The 21,235-nt window shown below is 44.2% G+C and overlaps 1 protein-coding gene across 3 annotated transcripts in view; it reads right to left on the bottom strand.

The window, feature by feature from the left end:
• LOC119172535 (thiol S-methyltransferase TMT1B) overlaps positions 1-8,241 on the bottom strand; it is a 71,779-nt gene extending 63,538 nt beyond the window's left edge. For 2 of the 3 annotated variants that reach the window (XM_037423682.2, XM_037423684.2), the window contains exon 1: positions 8,052-8,238. The gene's annotated coding sequence lies outside the window, so the exon portion shown is untranslated. Of the gene's footprint in view, positions 1-8,051 lie in introns of all 3 variants that reach the window. The other variant, XM_075892032.1, reaches the window with a different exon arrangement.
• Between the last annotated feature and the right edge of the window lie 12,994 nt (positions 8,242-21,235).

Here is a 21,235-nt window from a genome sequence, read left to right as displayed (position 1 = left end):
TAAGTAGTGCGCTCTCATTTCGAAACAGTCATGTATCATCAACTCGCCCAAACAATCATATTGCATTGTATAGCATTGTGAGATGAGTGAAAAGGTTTGTGCCGCGCTGCTGATCCTGATGGTGCATTTCATTCGTGGCGACGACAACCGAATTCCAACGGATGCGAAAATCAAGAACATGCTGCTGCTTGGATACAACAAACTCACTGACGCATAATCGTTTGATTTTGAGAAGGAATTGAGGCCCCATATTTGCATTATAAGGTTGAGATCTGCATGGGTGATTCCTTTCAGGGATATCAGTGCTTCTCTTCACCTAGATTAATTTGTACCGGAAAAATGGACGTATCTACGGACCACGCTTTCACAGGTGTATCAAGCCCTGCGCTCGTGCTGCATCGAGTATCGCAACATATACCGAAAGGTGCTCGCCCTAGAAAATCGGCGCCGCTGTTGTGTGTTTTTCTCGTGTACTTGCTCACTCAACACCTTGTTTAGTTCCATGTCTCTCTCAAAATAATTTTGAAGCTTTAATTGACCGAAATTATTGAGGTTAAGTAAGGTCGAGGTTAGGTGCGGAAATTCCTATTGCTGTCATATTTCATTTTCGTGCAGAATCGTAGCAACGGTGCGGTCGCGCTCCGAACTACCTGCTCAGATAGCCACCTCATATATTAAGTTACCTTGCCATTGATTACCTGTTGGTGAACAAGACGTGCGGGACCAGTCATCGCCTTATCGAAGCGAAGGTAGTTTAGTTATTACATGGGTCCAGAAGCCTATAGGTTGATATTTTTTTTCGGGGTTGGGGGAGGGCACCTACTTGAAATGGTCATTTTTCTCTCTGCACGGGGTTTAAATTTTGGAGGGTAGGGGACAGGCCCAGTGAGCCGACCCCTGATTACGCCACAACTTGGGCCAAATCCGTGAGTGTGCCATAGAAAGAGTTTATTTCGACTTTCTGGCGTTTCTGTTGAAATCGTTGCTATCAGCGGTGCTCCCACGTGAAGCTCCTGTTAGCGTATGTGATGCGGCGGTAGAAAACTCCAGCATTTCACGCAAATCGGCGTGTAGGACTACATAATCCCTAGCGACTAATGAGAAGAAGCCTGCACATTTGACCCCAGTGAACGGAAATATCTCATTATTTCCGAAATTGTTGTGTGTGAGGCAGCACTGTTTTGTTTGTTTGGCGAATATGTTACGTGAGTGCTTATGACAGTCATATTCATGTAGTGTCTTCTGTTGGAGACCGCACGGTTCTGTCAAATTATTTAGATCATTCGCAGATGCAGGCGTAACTTGCACGGTAAAGCGCAATGAATTTAGTAGATTTAAAGTATCCCGATTTCATTTTTCATACTTCGGCACACACATGCTTTAATCCCGGAGACTATGCTTAGCTGTAATAACATTAGTACCACTTAGCATATTTTATTACCACCAATTTGTTGGTGTACGCGATGAAAACAACGCACGTTTTCTCCTGCATCACCATTTTCACTATAAATCTTCCAATCGGACGGGAGTCAGCTTATCCTAAGCTAAATTATGGAAAGTTTTCCAGCTTCAAAAAACTTCACTAGTTGTGAAACCTTGCACCTTGTATGTTGAGAAATTTGCGTCATGAATTCGAGGAATGATCACCAACGTATCGCGTGTACACGGCGGGCGCAGAAAACGCCAGGCCTGCACAGCACAGTCACAACGAAAGCTAGAAGAGCGGCCTTTCAGGGCCTTTTCAAAACACTCATTGAGTAACTACTGCAAGCACACAATTTTTGGGTAGTACGCCGGCATTCGCTACGCAATTTTTCGTCATTCTTCTGCGTGGTATCCGCTTAACACTTGCAAGGAATTTCGCGCCAATTGTCTATGCAGTGACAGATGGCGATGAGGAGTTATGAATGAAGCGGGTATGCGCCACAGTTGACCGGGGAAGAAGAACAAGCTTTTGTGATCGTTTGCATCATTGGACGGCCCACTCGTTACGCTGTTTGCGTAACGAGTGGGCCGTAACTCTCAGGCACTGACACTATCATATACAGTCTCATCAAACATTCTGCAGATGTCACATTTGAGCTGAGGAAGAGCAAAATAAAAAAAGAATATTTTTCTATGTTAGCCGAGTTTAATACGTGCTACGTTAAGAAAGAACTTTAACCCCTCACTTTGTGGTTCAATGAAAATGACCAAAGTGGGTGGCTATTTATAACTGTTGCGCCACATTCTTTTATCTACGATTTGGAGCTCAGTGGTAGAATATTGGGCTGGTACCCAGCGGACCTGGGTTCGAGCCCCGCTGTGCCATTGGTGCTAGGTCATGCCTGATTAAGGCAAGTTTAACAAGAAGCTAGACGCACCGGAGTAACTCAGTGGTAGAATATTGGGCTGCATGGTACCCACCCAGCGGACCCGGGTTCAAGTCACTATGGCTTTGGTGCAAGACTTCTTTTTTTTTTTTCAATTTTCGCGTGATGTCGTTACGGACACCAGCGGTGGTTGCGGCGGACAACAACTGCGCATGACCCGAAAAGTGATCTCATGAAAATTTATCTGCAATCACGTTATCAGAAATTACAGAATTACCTAAAGATGATAGAGGAATTGCTTGAGAAAATTCAAATGTCTTTAAACGTAAACAAAAGCGTGCTTCTAGCGTTCTCGTACAGGTTTCCTGTCAACATCTCCCTGATGTATGGCACAGAGCCGATTCCCTCAGGTGGATTCAATCAAATACTTGGGCATCATATATAACAGCTCGTTAAATAGGAAAAGTTACATTGATCACATTGGGTCCAAGGCAACACGAGCCATGGGGTGGTTACGCAAGCTCAGCAACAGAAAAACGGGGTTGTGAAGAAGTACATTGGTAATGATCTATAAAGTGTACATGCGTCCTATCATGGAATTTGGCTGTGCGTTATTTTCGGGCAGTCCGACTTATAAAATGGGACCGCTGATACTGTTGGAAAGGGAAGCTTTACGATTGTGCCTTGGACTGGCTAAGTTTGTTGATAACGATGTGCTATACATGGAAGCGCGTCTACCTTCTTTGTTAAATACATTCAAAATTCTTACTATCCAAACATTTATAAAACTGTACACTTTGCCACAGAGAGAATCGTTTTTTTTTTGCTTTTATTAAAGAGCGAAGCTTATTTTCTGAAACTAGGTGGTCGCGATTGCACTACCCAAAGATCATGTTCGTTCAAGCACTGCTAGAACCACTGAACGTCAAAATCAAACATATTTTCTCAACAAGTAACTTTAATTTATATCTTCAGATATAATTTGAGAATATTTACCCCTGTAATGCGAAGCAAATGCCATTTAAATATTTATATGATCGGCTTCAGGATTAATTGGCACTCGTGAACATGAACAACATAATTGCGACTCATGCATCCGTATCAAATGAAAAGGCTGGGGCAGGTATCTTCTCACGTTCCCTTGACTGGTCCTTTTCGGTTAGACTTCCACATTACACACCAATATTCATAGCAGAATTATTTGCTATTGTATTAGAACTACGGAAACTTCCTTTGGGTGAATCAGAAGCAGTCGTACTTACAGATTCTTTTTCAGGAGGAGGAGGAGGAAGGGAAGAAATGAAAAGCAGGGAGGTCAACCAGACGCACGTCCGGTTTGCTACCCTGCACTGGGGGAAGGGGTGAGGGGATGAAAGAAGAAGAGAGAGAGAAGTGAAGGGCAACGTGTGTGTAGATGTGACCTTGTCCATTGCACGCTTATAAGCGGTCGCGTAGTCCGGTCGTCTTTAGAAAACTTAGCAATGTCCGCGTCGCTTTGCTGGCCAGCGACGCGTAGAGCCATGAGCCAAGTATCTTCTCTTCGGAAAAAGGTCTACTGTCTAGTGTCTCTAACGTTTCACGTAGCAAGTTGCTTTCGCTCGCAAAACGTTCACATGAACACAGTAGATGTTCTATTGTCTCGTCAGTGTCGCACGATTCACATCGGGAGCTATCCGCCATTCCTATGCGAAAGGAGTACGCCTTTGTAAAAGCTACTCCTAACCACAGGCGGCCACAGTAAAGTTGCATCCTGGCGGGAGAGGTCCGATAGAACTTGAAGCTTTCTCGATGGGTCCAATTTGTGTAGGCGGCGGTTCCTGACACTGGGGTCACTCAGCCAAGTTTCCGACATGGTGTTAGCGAACGAGTGAAGGCCCCTTGCAGCGTCGGTTCTCGACAATGGAATTGGGGTTGTCTGGGCGTCCGCGTGGGTGGATCGGGCAGCATTATCAGCAAGGTCATTACCGACAATACCACAATGTCCCGGTAACCACTGGAACACCAAGTCATGTCCTTTCGATAAAACTTCGTGAATCACTTCTCTTATTTCATTCACTAGTTGTTGATGCTCCCTCTGTCGTAAAGCTGATTGCAAGCTCTGAAGGGATGTCTTGGAGTCGCAGAACACAGCCCATTTTTGAGGTCGGGCTTCCGCGACATAAAGTATAGCAGCACGTAAGGCGGCAAGCTCCGCTGCTGTGATTGTTGTCCTATGCGACAGTGTAAGCTTTAGCTTTTTCAGTATATGCTGTTCCGTCTTCGCGAGCAACCTTAACACTAATGCATATGTTTGGACAACTCATACCGACAAACTTGCAAAAACTTCAGCTGTTATGGGTACCAGGCCATCGTTGCATATATCTCAATGAGATGGCGGATTCACTGGGCATAGTATCTCTTAGCGGTCCCTTATCCCGATTTTGCCTGACATGGCTTACGCGACAGCAATAAGGTTTAGAAACCTCTGTTTGCATGAATTCAACTCCTATTAACTGGATAAATTTCGAGATTTCACCGATCTAGGATGCTGCTGGAATAGACAGTGGTGCTCAACATGGCAATTGGAAGTCACTTTTACCAGACTACGTTGTGGAATCCCACAACTAAATTACTATTTACATATTGTTGGTCTAAAGGCGTCACCTTTATGTCAGATTTGCGAAAAAATGGAAACGATAGATCATTTCTTTTTATTTTGTCGCCGATATTCTTATCCTGGTAGCTCCACTTGGTAGCTCCTGGTACCAGATACCTGGTAGCTCCACTTGAAAAATTAAAATTAGAATTAAATGTGGCAGTAATTTTATCGTTTGACAGCATTAAATTTGGTTATAGCCACAGGGACGTCTGCTCTGCAGCATTTGACTACATAACTGAAACAAAGCGATTGCATTTAAAGTGCCTTTATATATATATATATATATATATATATATATATATATATATATATATATATATATATATATATATATATATATATATATATATATATATATATATATATATATATATATATATATATATATATATATATATATATATATATATATATATATATATATATGGTGGTGGGGTGAAATTCAATGGATCTGGTGGAAAATGCGGTAGAAAAAGAGGTCGACAAATGTGCGAAAAAACCATATATATATATATATATATATATATATATATATATATATATATATTCCAGTCCAAAATTAGATCCTGCCGCCCGGTTCTTGGTCGATCCGCCTTTGTGGGTGTGTGCCAGAATAACGAGGATCATCGTCATCAGTTTTCGCTACAAAAAGGTGACAAGCGCCGGTGGAGCAGCAGGCGAGTCCATGCCCTGGCATCACATCGCCGCGACCACAGCTACACTGTACAGTGTTCGTTCTCGGGGCTAATAGAGCAGTATCGTGGTTGTTGCTCCTCAGTAGATTTCTTCCAGGATGTTATATATGCCTTGTCGATGCCCTGATTCCACAGTGTCTGTATGGCTGGTGATTTCTCTACTGAATCAAATGCCTTTTTGTAGTGTATGAATACTTTGTATACTGGTTGGTTGTACTCTGAGCATTTCTCTATTACCTGATTGATCTTATCGTTGTGGTAGATTGTTGAGTAGCCAATTCGAAATTGTGCTTGTTCATCTGGTTCATCGAATTCTAATGTTGTCCTAACTTTGTTAGCAATTACCTTTGTACATAGCTTGTATACGATGGAGAGCAAGCTGATCGACCTGTAATTCTTCAAATTCTTGTCATCTCCTTTCTCGAGGTGAGGATGATGTTAGCATTCTTCCAAGAGTCTGGTCCATCAGGAGACACTTCTAAACAGGGTGGCTAGTTTTTCTAATACAATCTGTCCTCCATCTTTCAGCAGATCAGATGTTACTCGATCCTCACCAGCCTTGCCTCCTTGCATTTCCTCCAAGACTTTTCAGACTTCTGTCATTACTCGGTTCAGAACAAATGCTCTGCTCTTATCAAGGAAACTAGCCTTAGCGTTGACGCAATGAATGATAATCTGACGAGTATCATTACAAAGCGTGCAGTAAAAGTTTGAGGTACGTTAGTTAGACAGGACATTGCTTGCCTGTGTCCTGTCTGACGCCCCTGCAATTTTTCTACAATATTCACCAAATATATTACGCAACAATTTAAGTTGTAAAATTTCTCAATTCGCTCAATAGCGGTCGTCTAGTGTATCCTTTTGTGTTTGCATTTGTTGTGCTTCAAGGTGTTGCGAATGTTCAACCAACAGACCCGATTCACCCCAATTTATTTCTCGATTAGTTTTGTGCGTATTTACTGTTTGCGTGAAAATATTTTCCACTTATTCAGGAAGTCTAGTTTCGGGTAACGGTCTGTTATTCGCCAAAATTACTTTTTAAGAATGCGTTTGTTCTAAGCGGGCACCTGCGGCGCTGTCAACATCACTGAATAAACTCTCAGACACTGACGCTATCATATACAGTCTCATCAAACATGCTGCAAATCTCACGTTTGAGGTGAGGAACGGCAAAAAAAAAAAAAAGAATATTTTTCTATGTTAGCCGAGTTTAATACGTGCTACGTTAAGAAACAACTTTAACCCCTCAAATTCTGGTTCAACGAAAATGACCAAAGTGAAAGGCTATTTAAAACTGATGCACCAGAATGTTTTATCTACGATTTGGAGACGACTAATTTTATCAGCTTACCTGAGTGAGAAGGCCACACCGGGAAATACAGCTTATGCAAACACTGTTAGTAATACTAATAATTTTAATGTCAAAGAGACTGGCTAAAGTGTAACCATCATCAATCAACTGGAAGTAAAATAATGAAAAGTGTTGAAAGATTTTAGCTCAAAAATACGCTAAAGAAACGATGCTTAATACTTATCATAGCCGCGTGAATGAACCAGAAATAGCGTATGCGGAAGGTTGCTGCAATTTTCGAATTCGTGACTGAATGACGCTTAAATGCACTAGTGGGCTATGATGGGCGCAGCTGGGTATTCATGGTTTTGTTAGGCAACACATGGCGCTGATTAATTTGCGTTTTTTAACGAGACAGCGTTAAAGAACTTGTTTCCGGTGTCGGCGTCGTTGGTTGTGAGCGCAAATTCATCATGCAATGCGTGACCGAAAAATCGAGAACAATGCAAATAAAACAAATTAATAATAAAAACCATCGGCCAAAGGCTCGCCGAACGAGGGCTGTTCGGACTCCAGTGGGGATCGAACCCGAGTCGTTTGCGTGGCAAGCAGATGCTCTGCCACACCGTCACGCCTCTGCTTGTGAAAACAGTGAAAAGAACTTCCTCTGCTTGGAAATGCAGTGAACGTAGCTTTCATGCTTCACAAACACACGCGTCCTGTACGAATGTTTCACAATGCAACATGAAATATTGCGGTAGTAATGCCGTGCTCCAAGCGTTCATTGCCAAAGGGCGTCAAAGTATGGGATTACCGTAATGGCTCTGTTGTTGAAAGCCGGTACTTCACTATAAAAGCCACACATGCTACTGCGCCTATTCCCTGAAGGCCACGTATAGTAGGTACATAGCAAATTCGAAAAGGTTTCATGCGCTAAGTATTTGAAGTATGCACTATAGAACAGAATGCCGCTGTCGCGTTCAACTCCTAAAGGGCCCCGCAATTTTTCGACATTCGCAGCGGGCCTCTGAGATGCTCACCAGCGCTATCACTATGTCCCCCCTCTTCCGTTTAATGAAATCACAGCTTGTAGAAAGCATGGCTGGGTATCTCACCTAAACGATCCCTCGGCGTAGGTATTACCAGGCCTTCTTTGGAAAATTCACAAGCCCTATTTTCTAGGAACGTTCGATGCTCGCGCACTCTTTTTCGCCGTCGGTCTCGGTGAAAAGACAATGAATGCACGCGGCATTTAGAAGCACACGACGTCTTCAAGAGGCGGCTTCTTAATACGCCGGGTCTTTACTAGACGTCATTAACGGAACGTTTCCTTTCGCCTGACTGGACACACAGTAGGAAAAATCATGCTTGAATGGAGCTTTTTTTTCCGGCTCACGTGGCGAAAGGGAGAATCTGCTTAGCGGTACAAACTTGGGTAACAAGCGTTCGCTCGGCTGACAGATGCCTCAATACCTCGGCCCTGAAACTACCACATTCATCTCGCGATTATGAACATGAGCAATAAACACCAGGAGACAGGATTCCCATTTTCTTGCGAATAGACCACTACGTAAAGATAACGAGTCTACACGCTAGTTGTCCTTCAAATGACGCAGAAACAATGCGATTAATTCGAGCAAGTCATTTTCTTCATTCAGTGATGTAACAAGGCCGCATTTTTACTTTATTCCTATGTAGTACACTCTGTCCTCGTCACAGTGGCCTACTGGCTATCGACTGCTGTCCCGAAGGTCGCAGGAAAGATTCTCAGCCGTGGCGGCTGCAATTCGACGGACTCTCCTTTCGAGATTCATGTACAGGTTTATTGTGCATGTTAAAAAATAGCAGGCAGTTGCAATTCCCGGAGCCTTTCCCTGCGGTGTCCCTCATGATCCTGTAGGGGTCTTGAAACACCAACAATGGTTATTGTGACGCACACGCGTTAGCACACATTGGTGCTAAATAAATCAGACAAACGGTTACCATCTCTCAAGCGGTCACCATGACCTGACTCATTTCTTGAATATGATCCAAACACCAAGCGTATTGCTGAATTACTCGTAGCAATTTGACTTTACTATCTCGCACCAACCAGGTTCACTGTCAAGGTTGAAATACAAAACTACACCGAACAATACCAATACAAAAAACAAAAAAGCTCCGGGAAGGCTCTGAAGAACTTATTAATGAAGGTTGGTATAATTCCCACCAACGCTCGTTTCCATATAGCTTTATTGGTTGGCCCATAGATTTACGTGGCCTCACATGAAGAAAGAAGTCGGGCAGCGCGTTCCTTCATGCCACGTATGTCAAGTGCACAAAGCCAAGTAAAAACAGCTTGCGCAACGCAATGATACTAACCTACCTTTATAACGTGCCTTTTGAAGTAAAACAGTTGTATTTCGTCAAGATAAATAAGAAACGGGAAGGAGCGATTATCCTGGCTTTAGATGAATGCACCTGGATGGTCGTGGCACGAGCAGGAAAGGAAGATGCAAAGAGCGTCATTATATCTCCTCGAAAGATACGTGTTTAGGACTAAGCGGACAATCGTATGTGATAACGGCCCTGCGTTGAAAAGTGAAAAGCAATAGCAAGATGGTTCCGAGATCAATATGTATCGATCAAGTTCTGTGCGCCATTCCATCCCGCGGGGAATTGGCTAGCAGAACATGCCATACGGGACCTGAAACAGAACATCAAGATATACGGTAGTTTTCTTGGTGGATAGTCTTTAGAAACAGCCGTAAGACATATAATAGATCTTACACAAGTGTCTTAGGAAGCAGTTCACTGCACGCTTCTTCAGGAAAAACATCTATTCTGCAGGCAGACTTTGAGTTCAGACTCTTTGAAAATCTCAAGATAGTCGAGGAAAAGCAACAAAAGTCACAAGAGGAGAGGTACCTAAAAACTAATGAAAATAATTGTTGGCAAGAGACATCAATCAGACATACTAGACACTCGACTGGCCGATCTTGTACAAGGGAGGAAAGGAATAAGAGATTACAGCGATGATTTTTATGGAGAAAAACGAAAGGCGATCTAGTTGTTACTGATTTCATAGTGGTGTTAAACTAGCTATCAAAAGCGAGGAAAAGAAAGTGAACATCACAACCACTTAACTAGCGCTTGTGGTGTTGATTTTTTTCTATTGTCTTCGTCTTTTTTTGCGCTACTTTTACACCAGTATGAAATTTTATGGTACTTACTCTGTTACAAAGATAGCGACTTAGAACGGAATTTCTAAGGCTGTCCCATGCACTAGTAAACGAGAATCATTTGAATATACTTCAATTGAGAATGTCTTCAACCGGGAGGGGATATTGAAAAAAAAAAACAGGGAAAGACGATGTGGTATGAGCCTTTGGACAGAACACGTTTAAAATTGATGTTTAGAATTCGCTTAATAGTATTACAATAACAAATATGCAAATCGTAATTATGAGGCGCATTCGTTTTGTTTCACGTTGATAGCTACAAACAGCATTAAAGGCATTGCTGTGGCTGTAGCCCAGAACCGAAGCACCAAAGGAGAGTATATTCTCAATGGTGAAGGGCAGCCCAAGGTTAGCAAATGGGATGGCAAGGAGACGTTTTCTTAATAGACTGTAATACTTTGGGAAATTCTGGCTTAGAAGTATCTCCAATATCACTGAAAATTCTACACTGTCATATGCTTTGGCTATGTCCAAAGTCACTAGAGCAGCATGTTGCCTTCTTTTGCGAGCAAGTTGGATGCGGCTTTCTAAATCAGCGTGGGCACACCATATCGAACAGTGTTCTCTGAAGCCAATTTGATTAGGGTTTAATAATTTATTTTCTGTCATCCAGCTTGTCATTCTCTTATGAAGCACCCTCTCAAGAAGCTTTACCATATTAGAAGTAAGAGAAATTGGTCGTGTTTTTCTATGGTATAGCCTCAACCTGGTTTCTTCTGTATTCCCAATTCCCAATTGTATGGAATCCAGGCGTGTCCTAACGAATAACTTACAGTGTTCAGGAGGTCACCTGGTGATAATTTAAATAATAATTTTACCATGACAGCTGTAATTCCGCATGGACCGGGAGCTGATGAGGATAAATTCCGAACATGTGCTAACTCTTGCAATGTAACTGTAGTAAAATCTGTTATTACCATGAGAGGTCTTAGATCATACAACTTGCTTGATGTGAATCGACACTCTAGTTCTTTTGCGATGATTTCCAAAGATTTTTTCATACCATCGGGCGACATGATTTCACAGACGGCATTGGTTGGAGATGGCAGAATTTTACGTGAAATGAGGAACCTAAACAGGGCACTTTTGTTCTTAGGGTTGGAAAATAGTCATAATGATTTCTATCATATTCGTCTTTAGCTAAGGAAACTGTGCGCTTAAAATTTGCAGCATAAAATTTGTAATCGGACCAATTACGTGGACACTGATTGTACAAAAGTTTTTTCCACGCGGCCTGCCGTCGTCTTTAATCCCGTGCGCACTGAGAATTCTACCACGGACTGGAGTTGTGCTGTTTGCAGACTTAACTACGAATTCAGCTTTTTTATAGGTTCTTTTGAGCGGCGCAAATAGGCTCATAGCTTTTGTGTCTTCTGTCTCTTCAGAATGAATGGTCAAGGAAGATTCTAGATCTTGTTCGAATTTATTATAATTTATATATACTCGGTTCTGACTGCATGATAGTGTTCTAGGACAAACAATATCAAATATTACTGGCAAGTGATCGCTGTTGGTGGCCCAATTCAAGACAGTCCATGACGAACTAGTGAGGGAACAAAACTTAAATCCAATGCTGAGCGAGACATGCCACTAATAAAAGTAGGTGTTCGGGAATTGAGGCATGATAAATCGTTATCTGCTGTCCACTCCCACAATCGTTTACCACAACCATCTGTTTGAAAACACCAACAGGTATGGTAGGAATTGAAATCTCCCACCAGAATTTTGTCTCTAAAACGAGACGTCAGTGCAACGTCCAAACACCGTGTGTCTAGAACCTCTGTGGGGAAATATGCATTGACTAATAACTCGCTCACTGGATTTCGTGCCGACAGGTTGTGCCCTCGCGATCTCCGGCGTCAGCGTAGCTCTAGCCGACTGGGCTTGCCCTACGTCATCTCCTGACACCGACGACCTTCGACGACACTGTAGCTCTGATCGACTGGACTTGCTCTACGCCATCTATTGACGCTGACAAGAGCTCTCGCAAGTGGTGCCCCGTCCTCGGACTCCTGTAACCGTGTTTCCATCTTTCGTATCTCTCCTATCCCCTAGATATGTTGTCGCTCTCAAGCTTACCACCTCACGCCTCTTTCTCTTTACCTTTATTCCTACCCTTTTAATCCCTCCTCACCCACATCCCTTGTGAGCTACTGTTGAGGTGTCGCTCGCTGAAGCAGACAGTTTCGGGGCTCCCCGCAGGGGCGCCTGCGCAAGTAGGCGTTTGGTGTGTAGCGACACCACGGACCCGAGCTAACGGGGGAGTTTCTACTCCCTCCCACGCCTAGCCGTGCGTGGCTTTGCCGTGCCCGGGGAAAAGGGGATCCTGGGGGTTGAGCTGACGCTGGGTGATTGGACCTTTAAGGCCCCCTGGCAGAGGCAACACACCCCTTTGGCCCCGGCTTCACGTAGACGGCACCCCTGGGCTGACCCACCCAGGGGAAATCGGCAGTCGCCTTTTCCTGTCTCTCTCTCTCCCTACATCTTCGTCTTTATCTCTCACTATTTATCTGTCCTGTCTTCTACTCTCTTCTGTTTACTTCCAAATTTCCTGGCGGCAAGGGTTAACCTTGTGTAGTTACCCAACCTTGGGTAGTTATATCTGGTTATAGCGGCGATGTATGACTGGCGCCTTCAAGTGTTCTACCTTGTAGCGTCCCCCTGTTGGGCTCGGTGGTGGGTGGTCACCATCGCCGCCGAACATGAAATGCATCACATGGCAAAAACTTTCCCTCCTTACAATGATCGGTCCCTGAAAAGGAACCGCACCGATGAAAACTCCAAACGAACCGGAAGCAATTGTGACCACTTCCCACGCTATTTAGTCATACACTCTCTGGCAGATAACGTCTCAGTTGCAGGACTGTCGGTTTTCCTGATAGCTAAAACCCTTGCTAACCTAATAGGCAAAAAGTACGACGCAAAGAAACTGTCATCCGGTGATCTTCTTGTTGAAGTAAGCCAGAAACAGCATGCAGACACTCTCCTTAAACAGAAGCAGTTCGCCCACCTGGACGTGTCTATCACCCCCCATCGCAGCCTTAACACTGTTCAAGGCGTCATTTCACAACGTGATCTGATGCGAGAAACTGAAGCTGACCTTCTTGAAGGCTTTCGAGAGCAAGGCGTAGTAGCCATTCGTCGGATAACCATCAGGCGAAACAATGAAGAAGTGGTGACGCCTCATATAGTACTAACATTCAACCGTTCCACCCTGCCAGAATCCGTGAAAGCTGCGTTCCTTCACTGCAAAGTCCGCCCCTACATACCCAACCCTAGAAGGTGCTACAAATGCCAGAAATATGGACATGGGTCGAATACCTGTCGCGGAAAACAAACATGTGCAAAATGTGGTGATCATGAGCACCCAACAGAGAGCTGTACTTCCACGCAAACAGAGTGCCCTAACTGTCACGGGCCGCACGCAGCGTACTCGCGAACATGTGAAATTTTCAAAAAGGAAAAGGAAATTATCCAGACAAAAGTAATGGAAAACATCACATTCTCTGAAGCCCGGAAGAAGGTGTCGCTCTTCTCCGGAAGGACGTACGCTGACGCAGCGCGCCGGGGGGCCGGGCGGCGTCTAGTGACGGTGGGCACGCAATACAGCTTTGCTGATGTGTGCACATCTTTGCCCCCCACCAAGCAGCCACAGGCTGCGCCAACCTCTCACGTCCCGGAGGTCGAACTTCATCAGACCCCAGGGACCACAAAGACAACTGAGACACCTGTCTCTTCTGACAAACCTCCACTAGCTTCTTCCGGTCTACCGGAGGCAATGGAAGTGACACCAGGATCCTCAGCGTCTAAGATGCTGACGGAATCCCCCCAAAAGAGGCGGGGCTCCATCGATCGCCTCAGAGGGAAAAGACACCCGCCAGTGAAGCCTCCTAATAGAGGCAGCGAAGTATGAATAAGTGACGCTCTTTTCCTCATTCATAAAAATGGCTGCCGAAAATATTATCCAATGGAACTGCCGAGGCTTACTTAAGAACTTAGACGACATCTATGAAATATTTGCACAACACCAACCAAACATACTTTGCTTACAGGAAACACACCTAAAACCTACACACACTAGCTTTTTGAAAAGATATGTGGTATACCGAAAGGACAGACAGGGCACTACACATTCATCTGGTGGTGTCGCTATCGTGGTGCAAAAAGCAGTTCCGTCTCAAAGCCTCACTCTGGTCACCGGCTTAGAAGCAGTGGCAATACGAACTCTAATTTTTGGACGAGTAACAACAGTGTGTTCACTATACATCCCTCCAGACTACCAACTTTCTACTAAAGAATTTGAAGCACTCATCGATCAGCTTCCGCATCCATTTCTGTTGGTCGGAGATTTTAACGCGCACCACCCTTTATGGGGATGTAGAAGAACAGATTCTCGAGGCTCCTTAATTGAAAACTTTCTGTTGTCCTCCGGCTCCTGTATATTTAACAAAAAAGAGCCAACATATTTTAATGCAGCGCACAACTCATACACAGCAATAGATCTTGCTATCGGATCTCCTTCACTCTTGGCAACCACTGAGTGGGCTGTAATTCATAACCTCTATGGAAGTGATCATTTTCCTGTTTGTGTAAAATACAAAGAAAATACGAGTACAATGACTGTGAATGTAACCAGGTTTCGAGAACAGGGTGCGAACTGGACGAAATTCCGAAAACTCTCAAAACTATCGCGCTCATCAATTGAAACCCTAGGCATCGATGAATCTGAAGCGTTGGTCACACTGCACATTATACAGGCCGCAGAGCAATCTATCCCACATACATCTAACAATACACGGAACAAAAGACGACCTTGGTGGAACTCTGAGTGCAAAAATGCTCGTGACAATCAAAACAAAGCATGGTCGAAATTCCGCAGGTATCCTACAGTCGAAAACTTGGTGAATTTTAAGCGTGCAAAAGCAAACGGTAGACGTGTCCGACGAGAATCTAAACGACAGAGCTGGCAATCCTTCCTCTCATCGGTGAACTCTTACACTGACACGCATAAGGTGTATAACAGAGTAAGAGCACTCCAAGGGTACAGCACTCATTCGTTGCCCCTTGTTAGTGTTGCTGGTGATACACTGGAACACCAGGCAGATGCCTTAGGCCAACACTTCGAGTATATTTTCAGCTCTTCACATTATACAGACTCCTTTAGGCGATACAAACTTGCCGAGGAACGTAAACCTATTCGTGATGACAGGCCATCGGCAGGAGGGTACAATGCCCCCTTTACTATAGGTGAACTAAAGGCAGCACTGGCAAAGTGCGGCAGCTCAGCAGCGGGCTCGGACAGGATTACTTACGGCATGCTGAAACACCTACACGAAGAAACGCTTGACGTCATCCTCATTTTTTTCAACAATGTATGGTCCTCTGGGCGTCTGCCCATGACCTGGAAAAAGGCAGTTATCATACCCATTCTTAAACAAGGAAAAGAAGCCACACTTGCTGCTAGTTACAGGCCTATAGCGCTGACCAGCTGTTTGGGCAAGGTGTTCGAAAAAATGGTGAATCGCCGCCTTATGTATTACCTTGAATACAATGGCCTCCTTGATCGTCATCAAGCTGGATTCAGGTCTGGCCGGTCGACAACTGACCAACTGGTAGCATTTGAATCCTATGTCAGAGATGCCTTCATTCATAAACAACACTGCCTATCTGTATTTTTTGACTTGGAAAAGGCTTACGACACGACATGGCGTTATGGCATTCTCCGTGACCTGCGATCTTTTGGAGTGTCAGGAAATATGCTGAATACTATTGAAAGCTACCTTTCTGACCGTACATTTGTGGTTCGTGTTGGTAATGCCTTATCGAAGTGGTTTACGCAAGAGAATGGCGTACCCCAGGGCGGTGTTCTTAGCTGCACACTATTCATCGTAAAAATGAACTCCATAAACACCATACTGCCTAAAACAATCTCCTACTCTGTATATGTGGATGACATTCAGATCAGCTTCAAATCATGCAACATAGCCACGTGTGAACGTCAGATTCAGTTGGCAGTAAACAAGCTGTCAAGCTGGGCAGACAAAAATGGGTTTAAGTTTAACTGTGACAAGACTGTTTGCGTACTCTTCTCAAAACTACGTGGCATAAGGCCACCCCCCAACATTTCAATTAATGGACAAACCATAACTACCAAAAAAGATCACAAATTTCTAGGTGTTGTGGTTGATGAAAAGCTCAGCTTTGTTACACATATCAAACAGCTACGACTTAAGTGCCTGAAAGCCTTAAACCTGCTCAAGATTCTCTCGCATCAGTCATGGGGCACAGACCGTGACTGTCTACTCAACCTTCTCAACAGTGTAGTGCTATCGCGCATCGATTACGGCTCGGTAGTTTACGAGTCAGCTTCAAGATCTGCATTGAAGATGCTTGACCCAGTGCACCACCTTGGGCTCCGGCTGGCCAGCGGTGCTTTCCGAACCAGCCCGACAGCCAGCCTGTATGTTGAGACAGACCGGTGGTCACTAGAACGGCGACGTCAGTTTACAAGTGTCACGTATGCCACCAAGGTGCTGTCCCATGTCGACCACCCAGCTCGCGCGCTATTGCAGGATACATCGAACGCCGTCCTGTTTTCGAGGCGACCATCAGCTACGCCACCGTATTCCCTCAGAGTGGCCTCACACCTTGGAAATATGCACATACCGGTCTCCAATCTTCAACTAACCTCTCACAAGGACACTGTTGTGCCATGGGAAATGCAGGCTATCGATTGTGATTTGTCATTCCTAGAGGTAGGAAAAAATGGCCACCCAGTAGCAATCGATCAACACTTCAAGTTCCTGCAGGCCAAATACAGGTGTGCTGAATATTATACTGATGCCTCCAAGTCCTCCGCAGTCGCATGTGCGGCACACGGTCCCGCTTTCTCTGAATCTAGAACAATGAACGAACATACCAGTATATTTACTGCAGAATGCAATGGCATACTTTTAGCTGTAACGCACATTTTAAAGGAGAAAGAGCCAGCCTCAATCATATACACAGATTCTCTCAGTGCTGTGACTGCGCTGTCCTCCACTAAGATACTCAAAAACCCAGTTACTAATACACTTCGAAAATGCATCATGTCAGCCCGCAAATCTAAGCTCAAAATCACGCTATGCTGGATTCCGGGACACTGCAACATTGCTGGCAATGAGATAGCAGACAAACTTGCGAAGTCAGCAGCACTCCGCCCATCAGTTGACGTAGACACCATCCCGTATGAGGACCTGAGGCCACTCATCATATCCCGAATGCGTAGACAATGGCAAGAAGAATGGAACGCAGCAAACGCAAACAAACTGCACTTAGTAAAGCCAAGAATAGGAAGATATCTGACTGAAAAACGTAACAGGCACCAAGAGGTTGCACTGTGCAGACTCAGGATCGGTCATACACATGCAACACACTCGCACCTTTTAAAGAACTCTCCAGCACCACATTGTGCAAAATGTGGTGATGAGCTGTCTGTCGTTCACGTTCTAATTACCTGTCCGTACCTCGAACAAGAAAGACTGTGTCACTTTTCAAAGCTGTACAAATGTCACATTCCGCTTCATCCACAATTTTTTCTTGGAGACGATCCCTTGTTTCCCCCAAAAGTAGTCCTAAAGTTTTTAGCTAGTGTAGGCTTCCTACATTCCATAACATATTCTCACTAATCTCAGCCTCCTCTCAATCCTGAGGGAACCGCTGAGACTTTTTTTTATCAAATGTCATGCAGCACGCACTCCTTGTCTTGACAAGGACTGTTGACGACACGGCATGACTTTGTAAAACCCATAAGCGTAGCCCGTTTTAAACCCATCACACATAGTCACTACACCTAAGTTTAAGTTCTATACACTACTCTTTTACTCTTGCCACCCTGAGTAGACTTTTTATGATCAAATCGACCAAAAACCGTGTGTTTGGCGCTCTTTGGCCTGAGTTGCCCTTGCGCCACTAAAATCTACCATCATCATCATCATCATCAGTTTCGGGGCTCACTTTTCTTTTCCTTTCTGGCTAAGAACCACTTAGAAAGGCAAGCAACCTGTCAAAGTGATTTCTAAGGCAAAAATTTCGCTCTCCCGTTACATATGCCTATACGCGATTTTAGCTTTTAGACTTATTTTGTTAATAATAAAAAGTGCCAGGCCTCCACCTTTCGATGAACGGTCCAGACGGAAAGTTTTATATCTATTTAATTGAAAAGTCGGATGTGTTAAAAGCCAGGTTTCTTGTAATGCAATTATATCTGGATTGAATTTCGATGCTAAGAATGATAAATCGGTTGCTGCTGAATGAATTCATTGACAATTCCAGTGATTAATTTTAACTGACCCTATGGTTAAGCTAAAATAGTTTCGGTGATTACCTTATTTAAGATACTGTCTTTCGGCTTTCGATTGGGTGTCCTTTTGGTATTTCTTGGACTTGGAGTGGCGAGGCTGAGTAACTTTTTTGCTCTAAGGATATCTTGAGCGCTTTAGTGATCGGAGGTCCCTCTCCATTTCATCTGATTCCGACGTGTCTTCCCCGGTAGCTTTGCTTTGACCCAGAGTGAGTTCAGCAGATGCACTCTCAGCTATAGCACCCTGCGACGAGGTTTCTGAGATTACCTCTTTTGAAGGATTTTTACTTTCGCGGTTGTGGGTGGGTGGGCTGAAATTTTTAGCTGTGCCCGTTAAGTGGGCCATATGATTCGTGAATATATGGGTCAATGTCTAATAAAGGCTTCCAGCTAGACGTGCCATCGCCTTTTCCATTGCTTTATCAACAATAGAAGTTGAGCGACCCTTCCATTGCTGGTATACGACGTGCTGTAATGCTAGCATAATTTAAGTTTCGTGCTTGAATTTCAGCTACTGCTTCCTTACGAGAGCATCGCCTACATTCAGCTATTTCGAGAATTTGCAATTCACGAGCCTTTGCAGGACAGTTTGAAAAGTCTGCAGCATGAGCTCCCTGACATAAGCAACGCTTTTCATTGTTACCTTGACACTATTTAAAATCGTGCTCTTCTCCACATACTCTACACCTGACAGCAGACCTGCAACCTTTTATGGTGTGTCCATAACGCCAGCACTTAACGCATTGAAGAGGGCGAGGGGAGAGAGGTTCGACTCGGTGAATGATAGGCCATGCCCTAATTTCTGATGGTCGGACTGCTCCCGCGAATGTCACTATGACGGATTCGGTTGGTATTTTCTTCTTGTCAGCAACACGTGCGCACCAATAAACTGAAAAAACACCTGCTGGCGAGAACAATTCTAGAATTTCAGTTGGTGCCATCTTGACGTCAACGCCATGGACTAGACCTCTGGAACACGCTAAATACGGTGGGATAAACACGCTCACCGGATTAGATGTGAATATCTTGCACTTTAGAAGATTTTGTAGGCAGGACTGGTCAGAGGAAAAACAGAGTATACGCCCTTTGCCGAACTGGCGGGCTTCGATGATGGTCTGGAAGTGGGCCGTCGCCGACCGCAGTTCCGTTTGTATCGCCTTCGGGTTTTTCATCTGAATGATGCCCTCATTGGTAGGAACGTGTGCCACAGGAGCTTACGATATGCCGTTGCGCAAGAAAACATCCACTGGAAGCTCCTGCGGAGAAATAGATGCAGACCAGAGGAAAGTCCCTGATCACGGCGACGAATAGGGCATTCTGTCTGGTCTAAACTGCACAAAAAAGGCTTCTCGACCAACTATTGCACTCTAAAAAACAAGGAAAGTCCTATAATATAAAGCACTACTCAATCCTTGGCCAACACCCCAAGACTAGTGCGGTCCAGGGCTAGTGTGGTCGTTGCGTCTTCTTCCAATTTCAATTCAAGATATATATCATTATGTGTGGTCGAAATGGCAAAAAAGTATTGCACTCTTTCTGTATTTACGTGTGCTTTATCCTCCTTCTGTTAGGATTAGGTATCATTCGAAAGGCTTTCAATTTCATATCCTCGATTCTTGGCCAATCGCTCTGAGTGGGCAAGAGCCATAATGGACGAATCATCATCATCATCATTTTGACAGAAGCGGAAGGAGCATGAGAGCGTGGGCTGAAAAGGGAAAATAGGACGAAGGTATATATAAAGCAGATGAAAATGGACGCCAGTTCTACATTGAGGCGTTCATGCCGTTCCGTTCTTTTAAGTATGACATCTTTGGCGTTGCGTATCTGGAGTAAACTTTAGCCTTCAAACAGCGTGAACATCGTACATGATGAGGTAAAAATTTTTGCTTCAAGGAATAATTATTCTGCATTTGTATACAATCGGAGATCACTTTGGAGGTCACTATTATGGGTGCTTGCGCTCGCTTGTGTGTCATGTGAGCTAGTACCTAATAATAATTGCTGCGTTTGTATGGACCGAAACCACGACATAATTATAAAGTACACCTTAGTGGTGTCAAGAATGAGTCGATCTGCACCATCCTTAATGTTGTTTCCTTAAAATGATTCTGTCACCTATACATCCCAACTGATGACACGTTCTATATACAATATTACTGCAATATTATACAATGTATTCTGAAGCCTGTATACACGACGCGTTCGTTTGCAAAGCATGAACGTTATTTTCACTGCATTTTCAAGCAGAACAAGTTGTTTTAACTGTGTTGTGAAGAACGCGTGGCTGTGTGGCAGAAAGCCTGCTTTGCACGCAAACGACCTGGGTTAGATCCTAACTCGGAACCGGAAATATTCATTTTATTCGCACCTTTCTTAATTTTTCGGTCACGTACAAGATGGTGATTTTTAGTTCAACATTCAATGACGCTCGCGTCCACACTGACGTTGGAATTTCTGCAAAACGAAGTCTGTAACGCTGTCGTGTTAAAATGACAATGGTAGTCTCCGTGGCATTGACAATAACCAGGCAACATCTCTGTATGCAAATCTTTGAATTTATCTACACCAGCATTTGTAACCTTCTCTTGACCATCGACACTGCTAAAGGTGCTGCACTGGATGACTGTGATGAAACGACACATCAATGATGTTCCATGGGTGATGCATAAGCATAAAGGAAAGCAGCAAGCGGAAATAGAAACTGAAGAGCGGAGGGCAGGCGACGCAGGGTGCA

This window comes from Rhipicephalus microplus, chromosome 4, assembly GCF_043290135.1.
Source record: "Rhipicephalus microplus isolate Deutch F79 chromosome 4, USDA_Rmic, whole genome shotgun sequence".
Classification (NCBI taxonomy): domain Eukaryota; kingdom Metazoa; phylum Arthropoda; class Arachnida; order Ixodida; family Ixodidae; genus Rhipicephalus; species Rhipicephalus microplus.
This window is presented reverse-complemented; position numbering and strand designations above follow the sequence as displayed.